Source organism: Triticum aestivum, chromosome 1B (assembly GCF_018294505.1).
Source record: "Triticum aestivum cultivar Chinese Spring chromosome 1B, IWGSC CS RefSeq v2.1, whole genome shotgun sequence".
NCBI classification, from domain to species: Eukaryota; Viridiplantae; Streptophyta; class Magnoliopsida; order Poales; family Poaceae; genus Triticum; species Triticum aestivum.
The window spans coordinates 663944553-663955597 of record NC_057795.1 but is presented as its reverse complement, the minus strand read 5'-3'; positions in this window follow the sequence as shown (position 1 = coordinate 663955597).

The following is an 11045-nucleotide window of genomic DNA, read 5'->3' as shown; positions in this document are numbered from 1 at the left end:
TTCTCCTTCATCTCTAGTTTTTCTTACTAACTCTCCTCGGCTCGACGTACCCTTTTCTTGTCTTCATCAACTCACCGATCTTTTCTTTTCATAGCCTCCACCTCTCCTTCTCTTTTGAGACTCCATTCTCTTTTCTTCCTTATGACGGGATGACCTCTGCTAGACGTCGGAGAGTGAGACTTCTAGGTACCCTTTCCCTTTCCTCACCATCATCATCATCATCATCTTCACCGTCCTCTATCACCGGAGAGGAATTGTTGCAATTCCCACTTTTTGGATTGTTTGTCATCATTCCTTACCTTTCACTGCTTGTGGCCTTCCAACAAATTCCAATAATGTTGGAGGCCAAACGATTTGCCTTTCGACCTTGCCATTTGTCGGTACCTCGCTTGGGCTATGTATCTCGCCGGACACATACAATAGATCAAAATGTGACAAGATGCGCCCTCAATAGCTTGAGCAGGATGAGGGCACGATTGTAGGACATGAAAACTTAAAACTATACATTTCCATTTTTTTTACAAAAAGTTGTCTGGGGATGTCGAGAATTTCGTCACTCTAGATGAGTGCAGAGTTGATGATATTCCTCAACTTCGGGATGATGAGAATGAGATTCTCACAGCCCCATTCTCTGAGAAGGAAGTGTATGAGGCGATTGCCCAAATGAAGAATAATAAAGCACCTGGTCCGGATGGTTTCCCAGCTGAATTTTATAAGAAATGCTGGGGTATTATTAAGGGTGACTTGATGCCTATGTTCCATGATCTCTTCAATGGGCACTTGCAACTTTTTAAGCTTAACTTTAGCACGATCACGTTGTTGCCAAAAAAGGAGGAGGCAGTCCGCATTGAGTAGTTCAGGCCGATTTGTCTGCTTAATGTGAGTTTTAAATTTTTTATGAAAGTTGGCACGAATCGTCTCACATAGATCGCACAATCTGTGGTTCAGCCAATGCAGACTGCTTTCATGCCAGGACGGCACATCCTGGAGGGGGTGGTCGTGTTGCATGAAACTCTTCACGAAATCCACTCGAAGAAGCTCGACTGAGTCATCTTTAAAGTTGATTTCGAAAAAGCTTATGATAAAGTCAAGTGGCCATTCCTGCAGCAGGCCTTGCGTATGAAGGGATTTGACGAGGCATGGAGGAAGCAAGTTGAATCCTTTGTACAGGGAGGCGGCGTCGGTATTAAAGTTAATGATGATATTGGTCATTACTTTCAGACGCTTAAAGGATTAGGGCAGGGCGATCCCATGTCTCCAATCCTTTTCAATATTGTCATTGACATGCTAACCATTCTTGTTAACGGAGCAAAGCAAGATGGTCAAGTGGGTGGTCGTATCCCACATCTAGTGGATGGTGGGGTGCCTACAATATGCCGATGACACCATTATTTTCATGGAACATGACCTGGATAAGGCCAGAAATATGAAGTTAGTGATTTGTCTTTTTGAACAACTATCTGGGCTCAAAATTAATTTTATAAAAGTGAATTGTTCTGCTTTGAACGCGCCAAAGAGGAACAGGAAAACTATAAACAATTGTTCGGGTGTGAATAAGGTACGCTCCCCTTTTCGTATCTAGGGATCCAATTCACCACCGCAAACTCACTAACAAAGAATGGAAATGCATTGAGGATCGGTTTGAGAAGAAACTTAGTTGCTGGAAGAGCAAACTTTTATCCTATGGAGGAAGATTAATTCTTATTAATTCGGTACTGATGAGTATGCTGATGTTCCTCCTTTCTTTCTTTGAAGTACCAGTAGGGGTACAAAAAAGATTGGACTTTTACCGATCACAATTTGTTTGGCAAATTGATGAGAACAAGGCTAAGTATAGGTTAGCCAAATGGGACAACATCTGTAGACCGAAGGACCAGGGTGGCTTGGGTGGGTATTGGGAATCTGGAAGTGAAAAATAGATGCTTATTAAGCAAATGGTTGTATCGTCTTTCGGTAGAGACTGAGGGAGTGTGGATTCAGTTGTTGCGTAATAAGTACTTGTACGCTAAGCCGTTGGCTCAGGTTACGGCGCAGCCGTTGGACTCTCAGTTTTGGAAAGGACTTATGATGACGAAAGTTGCTTTCTTTAACACAGTGAGTTTTAAGGTAGGGAACGGTCAGGGTACTAGGTTTTGGGAAGATACCTGGCTAGGTGAGACCCTATTAGCGCTACAGTTTTCGGATCTTTATCACATTGCACAACGGAAAGAGGTTTCCGTTGCTTCAGTTTTAGGGCCTGTTCCCCTTAATATTCAGTTTAGACGGGCGTTTGTAGGCCCACATTGGAATACATGGCTGCATCTTGTGCGGAGGTTAATGGAAGTTAACCTAACAGATGCATGCACTAGTAGAAAAGGGGGCAAAGGTCTAGGCCGGGTCAACCCATTAGTCCCGGTTCAGTCTAGAACCGGGACCCATGGTGGCATTGGACCCGGTTCGTGAGCCCCGGGGGCCAGCCGGGCCACGTGGGCCATTGGTCCCGGTTGGTGGGACGAACCGGGACCAATGGGCCTCGCTCCTGGCCCACCACCATTGGTCCCGGTTGGTGGCTTGAACCGGGACCAAAGGCTGCCCTTTAGTCCCGGTTCATGCCACCAACCGGGACCAATGAGGTGCCTATATATACCCCCTCGCGTAAGAGCAGAGCACACTGCTTTGTTTTTCTGGCTGCCGAGGGGGAGAGGGCTTGGTGGTGCTCTAGCTCACCTCCTATGCACACAAGGTGTTCGATGGAATGCCCGAGCCACACTACTTAAGCTTTCTCCTCTCCAAGCTCGACCTCCAAGCTCCATTTTCCTCAATATTTGTCTAGGTTTAGCGGTCCGTGACGCCCCGTCCCCGTCTTCACCACCATCGATCACCCGCGCCGATCTCATCGCCGGCACCACTGTGGTGAGCCTCTTGTTCTTATCTTCTTTCTGAAAGGAAAAATATTCTTACTTGTATGTTTAGATAGATACTTGTATTATTTTCTTACTTTTATTATTGCATCTTATATAGTGCGATGGTTTTGGTATCCGCCCCCGTCGGCCCTCGTCCTGTCTATGATTCGGATGTGGTATATATTATCTTTTCATAACTATTGGTTCATTTATTGTTTATGAAAATTATGCCGACCAACGTGACATAGATGTTATTTATCTAGGAGGTTGTTGAACCGGAAATTCCAACCGACCCTATTGTCGAGAGGTTAAATTTAGTTGAAGAAGAAAACAATTTCTTGAAGGAAAAAATAAGAAAAATTGAGGAGGAGAAGATGATATTGGAGTTGCATGTTGCGGATGTCGTCGATGATCACAAGATCAAGATGGATGCAATGCGCTTGAAGATTAGAAAGATTAGAAAATATGCCATTCATACCGAGGCTTGGTATCATTATGCCGTTGGATCAGTTGTTACCTTGGTTGCGATTATGATCGCATTTGTTTTCGCATTGAAATGTTTTACATAGTTTCAATGTATGGTTTAATTAATTTAGATGCTCTGCAGAGCTTTATGTTGTTCTATAATGATTTTCGCTTGAAGATGAGAACTATGTATGTACTTTGGTTTTAATGTGATGATGAACTTCTATTAATTTGGTCACTTAATTATCTATTCATGATGTTCTGTAATGATTTTTGACACACTTAATTATATATAATGCACGCAGATGAACCGGCAATGAATGTATGGTGACAGACACACCTCCGAGTACATTAAGGGCGTGCATGATTTTCTCGAAGTGGCTGAGGCAAACAAGCAGAATGGTTTTATGTGTTGTCCATGCCCTATATGTGGGAATACGAAGTCTTACTCTGACCGGAAAATCCTTCACACCCACCTGCTTTACAAGGGTTTCATGCCACACTATAATGTTTGGATGAGGCACGAAGAAATAGGGGTTATGATGGAAGACGGCGAAGAAGAAGAGTGCGATGACAACTATGTGCCCCCTGAATACGGTGATGCTACTGAACATCAAGAGGAACATGACGATGTGCACGATGATGCTGCAACGGGCGAAGCTTCTGAAGATCAAAAGGAGCCAGACGATGTGCCCGATGATGATGATCTCCGCCGGGTCATTGTTGATGCAAGGACGCAATGCGAAAGTCAAAAGGAGAAGCTGAAGTTTGATCGCATGTGAGAGGATCACAAAAAAGGGTTGTACCCCAATTGCGAAGATGGCAACACAAAGCTCGGTACCGTACTGGAATTGCTGCAGTGGAAGGCAGAGAATGCTGTGCCTGACAAAGGATTTGAGAAGCTACTTAAAATATTGAAGAAGAAGCTTCGAAAGAATAACGAATTGCCCGACAGTACATATGCAGCAAAGAAGGTCGTATGCCCTCTAGGATTGGAGGTGCAGAAGATACATGCATGCCCTAATGACTGCATCCTCTACCGCGGTGCGTACAAGGATCTGAACGCATGCTCGGTATGTGGTGCATTACGGTACAAGATCATACGAGATGACCCTGGTGATGTTGACGGCGAGCCCCCCAGGAAGAGGGTTCCTGTGAAGGTGATGTGGTATGCTCCTATAGTACCACGGTTGAAACGTCTGTTCAGAAACGGAGAGCATGCCAAGTTGATGCGATGGCACAGTGAGGACCGTAAGAAAGACGGGAAGTTGAGAGCACCCGCTGACAGGTCGCAGTGGAGAAAAATCGAGAGAAAGTACTGGGATGAGTTTGAAAGTGACCCAAGGAACGTATGGTTTGGTTTAAGCACGAATGGCATTAATCCTTTCAGGGAGCAGAGCAGCAATCACAACACCTGGCCCGTGACTCTATGTATGTATTGTTGGAAATATGCCCTAGAGGCAATAATAAAAGTATTATTATATTTCAATGTTCATGATAAATGTCTTTTATTCATGCTATAACTGTATTATCCGGAAATCGTAATATACGTGTGAATACTTAGACCAGAATATGTCCCTGGTGAGCCTCTAGTTGACTAGCTCGTTGTGATCAACAGATAGTCATGGTTTCCTGACTATGGACATTGGATGTCGTTGATAACGGGATCACATCATTAGGAGAATGATGTGATGGACAAGACCCAATCCTAAGCATAGCATAAAAGATCGTGTAGTTCGTTTTGCTGGAGCTTTGCCAGTGTCAAGTATCTCTTCCTTCGACCATGAGATCGTGTAACTCCCGGATACCGTAAGAGTGCCTTGGGTGTATCAAACGTCACAACGTAACTGGGTGACTATAAAGGTGCATTACAGGTATCTCTGAAAGTAGCTGTTGGGTTGACACGGATCGAGACTGGGATTTGTCACTCCGTATGACGGATAGGTATCTCTGGGCCCACTCGGTAATGCATCATCATTATGAGCTCAATGTGACCAAGGTGTTGGACACGGGATCATGCATTACGGTACGAGTAAAGTGACTTGCCGGTAACGAGACTGAACAAGGTATTGGGATACCGACGATCGAGTCTCGGGCAAGTAACGTACCGATTGACAAAGGGAATTGCATACAGGGTTTTGATCGAATCCTCGACATAGTGGTTCATCCGATGACAACATCAAGGAGCATGTGGGAGCCATCATGGGTATCCAGATCCCGCTGTTGGTTATTGACTGAGAGCGTCTCGGTCATGTCTGCATGTCTCCCGAACCCGTAGGGTCTACACACTTAAGGTTCGGTGACGCTAGGGTTATTAGGAAGACTAGTATGTGACTACCGAATGTTGTTCGGAGTCCCGGATGGGATCCTGGACATCACGAGGAGATCCGGAAGGGTCCGGAGGTAAAGATTTATATATGGGAAGTTGTCAAACGGACACCGGGAAGTTTCGGGGTCATACCGGTATTGTACCGGGGCCACCGGAAGGGTTCCGGGGGTCCACCGGGAGGGGCCACCCCTCCCGGGGGGCCACATGGGCTGCATGGGCCAGGGAGCCAGCCCCTGGTGGGCTGGCCGCACCCCCCTCCCTTGGGCCCATGCGCCTAGGGTTGAGGGGGAACCCTAGAGGGGGCGCCCCCTTGGCTTGGGGGGCAAGCCACCCTCTCCCCTCTCCCCTAGGCCGCCGCACCCCCCTAGATGGGTTCTAGGGGGCCGACCCCCTTCTCCCTTCTCCCTATAAATAGAGGGGTGAGGGGAGGGCAGCCGAACCACCCTCCAAGGCGCAGCCCTCCCCTCCCCAACACCTCTCCTCCTCCGTTGTGTGCTTGGCGAAGCCCTGTCGGAGTACTGCCTCTCCACCATCACCACGCCGTCGTGCTGCTGGTGGAGCTGTCTTCCTCAACCTCTCCTTCCCCCTTGCTGGATCAAGAAGGAGGAGACGTCTCCCGTCCCGTACGTGTGTTGAACGCGGAGGTGCTGTCCGTTCAGCACTTGGTCATCGGTGATTCGAATCACGTCGAGTACGACTACATCATCACCTTGCAAGCTTCCGCACGCAATCTACAAGTGGTATGTAGATGCAAACTCTCTCCCTTGACTCGTTGCTTAGATGAACTCATAGATGGATCTTGGTGAAACCGTAGGAAAATTTTTAATTTTCTGCAACGTTCCCCAACAGTGGTATCAGAGCCAAGTTCTATGCGTAGTTCTCTTTGCACGAGTAGAACACAATTTTGTTGTGAGCGTGGATTGTGTCATCTTACTTGCCTCTACTAGTATTTTCTTGCTCAACGGTATTGTGGGATGAAGCGGCCCGGACCAACCTTACACGTACGCTTACGTGAGACCGGTTCCACCGACTGACATGCACTAGTTGCATAAGGTGGCTGGCGGGTGTCTGTCTCTCCCACTTTAGTTGGAGCGGAATCGATGAACAGGGCCCTTATGAAGGGTAAATAGAAGTTGACAAAATCACGTTGTGGTGATTCGTAGGTAAGAAAACATTCTTGCTAGAACCCAATTGCAGCCACGTAAAAGATGCAACAACAATTAGAGGACGTCTAACTTGTTTTTGCAGCGATTGATCATGTGATGTGATATGGCCAGAAGTTGTGATGAATGATGAATTGTGATGTATGAGATCATGTTCTTTGTAATAGGATTCACGACTTGCATGTCGATGAGTATGACAACCGGCAGGAGTCATAGGAGTTGTCTTTATTTTTTGTATGACCTGCGTGTCATTGAATAACGCCATGTAAACTACTTTACTTTATTGCTAAACGTTAGTCATAGAAGTAGAAGTAGTCGTTGGCGTGACAACTTCATGAAGACACGATGATGGAGATCATGATGATGGAGATCATGGTGTCAAGCCGGTGACAAGATGATCATGGAGCCCCGAAGATGAAGATCAATGGAGCTATATGATATTGGCCATATCATGTCACAACTATATAATTGCATGTGATGTTTATTATGTTTATGCATCTTGTTTACTTAGGACGACGGTAGTAAATAAGATGATCCCTTACAAAAAAAATTCAAGAAGTGTTCTCCCCTAACTGTGCACCGTTGCTACAGTTCGTCGCTTCTAAGCACCACGTGATGATCGGGTGTGATGGATTCTTACGTTCACATACAACGGGTGTAAGACAGTTTTACACAGCGAAAACACTTAGGGTTAACTTGACGAGCCTAGCATGTGCAGACATGGCCTCGGAACACGGAGACCGAAAGGTCGAACACGAGTCGTATGGAAGATACGATCAACATGAGAATGTTCACCGACGATGACTAGTCCATCTCACGTGATGATCGGACACGGCCTAGTCGACTCGGATCGTGTAACACTTAGATGACTAGAGGGATGTCTAATCTAAGTGGGAGTTCATAATTTGATTAGAACTTTATTATCATGAACTTAGTCTAAAACCTTTGCAAATATGTCTTGTAGATCAATGGCCAACGCTAATGTCAACATGAACTTCAACGCGTTCCTAGAGAAAACCAAGCTGAAAGATGATGGCAGCAACTATACGGACTGGGTCCGGAACCTGAGGATCATCCTCATAGCTGCCAGGAAACAATATGTCCTAGAAGGACCGCTAGGTGACGCTCCCATCCCAGAGAACCAAGACATTATGAATGCTTGGCAGTCTCGTGCTGATGATTACTCCCTCGTTCAGTGCGGCATGCTTTACAGCTTAGAACCGGGGCTCCAAAAGCGTTTTGAGCACCACGGAGCATATGATATGTTCGAAGAGCTGAAACTAGTTTTTCAAGCTCATGCCCGGGTCGAGAGATATGATGTCTCCGACAAGTTCTACAGTTGTAAGATGGAGGAAAACAGTTCTGTCAGTGAGCACATCCTGAAGATGTCTGGGTTGCACAACCGTATGACCCAGCTGAACATTAACCTCCCAGATGAGGCGGTCATTGACAGAATCCTCCAGTCGCTCCCACCAAGCTACAAGAGCTTTGTGATGAACTACAACATGCAGGGGATGGAGAAGACCATTCCTGAAGTGTTCTCGATGCTGAAGTCAGCAGAGGCTGAAATCAAGAAAGAACATCAAGTGTTGATGGTCAATAAGACCACTAAGTTCAAAGAGGGGCAAGGGTAAGAAGAACTTCAAGAAGGACGACAAAGATGTTTCCGCGCCTGGTAAGCCAGTTACCGGGAAGAAGTCAAAGAATGGACCCAAGCCTGAGACTGAGTGCTTTTATTGCAAGGGGAAGGGTCACTGGAAGCGGAACTGCCCCAAATACTTAGCGGATAAGAAGGCCGGCAACACCAAAGGTATATTTGATATACATGTGATTGATGTGTACCTTACCAGTACTCGTAGTAACTCCTGGGTATTTGATACCGGTGCCGTTGCTCATATTTGTAACTCACAGCAGGAGCTGCGGAATAAACGGAGACTGGCGAAGGACGAGGTGACGATGCGCGTCGGGAATGGTTCCAGAGTCGATGTGATCGCCGTCGGCACGCTGCCTCTACATTTACCTACGGGATTAGTTTTGAACCTTAATAATTGTTATTTAGTGCCAAGTTTGAGCATGAACATTGTATCTGGATCTCGTTTAATACGAGATGGTTACTCATTTAAGTCTGAGAATAATGGTTGTTCGATTTATATGAGAGATATGTTTTATGGTCATGCTCCGATGGTCAATGGTTTATTCTTAATGAATCTCGAGCGTAATATTACACATGTTCATAGTGTAGATGCCAAAAGATTTAAAGTTGATAACGATAGTCCCACATACTTGTGGCACTGCCGCCTTGGTCACATTGGTGTCAAGCGCATGAAGAAGCTCCATGCCGATGGACTTTTAGAGTCTCTTGATTATGAATCGTTTGACACATGCGAACCATGCCTTTTGGGCAAAATGACCAAGACTCCGTTCTCCGGAACAATGGAGCGAGCAACCAACTTGTTGGAAATCATACATACCGATGTGTGCGGTCCAATGAGCGTTGAGGCTCGCGGAGGATATCGTTATGTTCTCACTCTCACAGATGACTTGAGTAGATATGGGTATGTCTACTTAATGAAACACAAGTCTAAGACCTTTGAAAAGTTCAAGGAATTTCAGAATGAGGTAGAGAATCAACGTGACTGAAAGATAAAATTCTTACGATCAGATCGTGGAGGAGAATACTTAAGTCACGAATTTGGTACACACTTAAGGAAATGTGGAATCGTTTCACAACTCACGCCGCCTGGAACACCTCAGCGAAACGGTGTGTCCGAACATCGTAATCGCACCCTATTGGATATGGTGCGGTCTATGATGTCTCTTACCGATTTACCGCTATCATTTTGGGGATACGCTCTAGAGACAGCTACATTCACTTTAAATAGGGCACCGTCTAAATCCGTTGAGATGACACCGTATGAATTATGGTTTGGAAAGAAACCTAAGCTGTCGTTTCTAAAAGTTTGGGGATGCGATGCTTATGTCAAGAAACTTCAACCTGAAAAGCTCGAACCCAAGTCGGAAAAATGCGTATTCATAGGATACCCTAAGGAAACTGTCGGGTATACCTTCTACTTAAGATCCGAAGGCAAGATCTTTGTTGCCAAGAACGGATGCTTTCTGGAAAAAGAGTTTCTCTCGAAAGAAGTAAGTGGGAGGAAAGTAGAACTCGATGAAGTACTACCTCTTGAGCGGGAAAGTGGTGCAGCGCAGGAAACCGTTCCTGTGATGCCCACACCAACTGAAGAGGAAAACAATGATGATGATCAAGGTACTTCGGATCAAGTTACTGCTGAACTTCGTAGGTCCACAAGGACACGTTCCGCACCAGAGTGGTACGGCAACCCTGTCCTGGAAATCATGTTGTTAGACAACAATGAACCTTCGAACTATGAAGAAGCGATGGCGGGCCCGGATTCCAACAAATGGCTTGAAGCCATGAAATCCGAGATAGAATCCATGTATGAAAACAAAGTATGGACTTTGACAGACTTGCCCGATGATCGGCGAGCGATAGAAAACAAATGGATCTTTAAGAAGAAGACGGACGCGGATGGTAATGTTACAATCTATAAGGCTCGACTTGTCGCTAAGGGTTATCGACAAGTTCAAGGGATTGACTACGACGAGACTTTCTCTCCCGTAGCGAAGTTGAAGTCCGTCCGAATCATGTTAGCAATTGCCTCATACTATGATTATGAGATATGGCAAATGGACGTCAAAACGGCGTTCCTTAACGGGCATCTTAAGAAAGAACTGTATATGATGCAGCCGGAAGGTTTTGTCGATCCTCGGAACGCTAACAAAGTATGCAAGCTCCAGCGATCCATTTATGGACTGGTGCAAGCATCTCGGAGTTGGAACATTCGCTTTGATGAGATGATCAAAGCGTTTGGGTTTATGCAGACTTATGGAGAAGCCTGCGTTTACAAGAAAGTGAGTGGGAGCTCTGTAGCATTTCTCATATTATATGTAGATGACATACTCTTGATGGGAAATAATATAGAATTTCTGGACAGCATTAAGGCCTACTTGAATAAGTGTTTTTCAATGAAGGACCTTGAAGAAGCTGCTTATATATTAGGCATCAAGATCTATAGAGATAGATCGAGACGCCTCATAGGTCTTTCACAAAGCACATACCTTGATAAGATTTTGAAGAGGTTCAAAATGGATCAGTCCAAGAAGGGGTTCTTGCCTATGTTACAA